At 31.5% G+C, this 222-nt stretch overlaps 1 protein-coding gene across 1 annotated transcript in view; it reads right to left on the minus strand.

Moving 5' to 3' along the window:
- Positions 1-222, minus strand: part of SFMBT1 (Scm-like with four mbt domains 1) — a 115245-nt gene that overhangs the window by 16394 nt on the left and 98629 nt on the right. The gene's annotated exons all lie outside the window — the stretch shown is intronic.

Below are 222 nucleotides of genomic sequence, written 5' to 3' on the forward strand. Positions count from 1 at the left end.
TCCCTTTTATAAAGAAGTCATTCTTTTTCACATGTGACAAACATTAAAAAAAAAAGTTAACCTCATGCACAGCTATATAAAGACCTTAATGGCTGGTGAATATATATATAGGTGACCCTTAGAGAATAGCAAATAAGGAAAAAAAGTTAACCTCATGCATAGCTATATAAAGACCTAAATGGGTGGTGAATATATAGGTGACCCTTAGAGAATAGCAAATAA

This window comes from Myotis davidii, unplaced genomic scaffold (genome assembly GCF_000327345.1).
Source record: "Myotis davidii unplaced genomic scaffold, ASM32734v1 scaffold111, whole genome shotgun sequence".
In the NCBI taxonomy this organism is placed as follows: Eukaryota; Metazoa; Chordata; class Mammalia; order Chiroptera; family Vespertilionidae; genus Myotis; species Myotis davidii.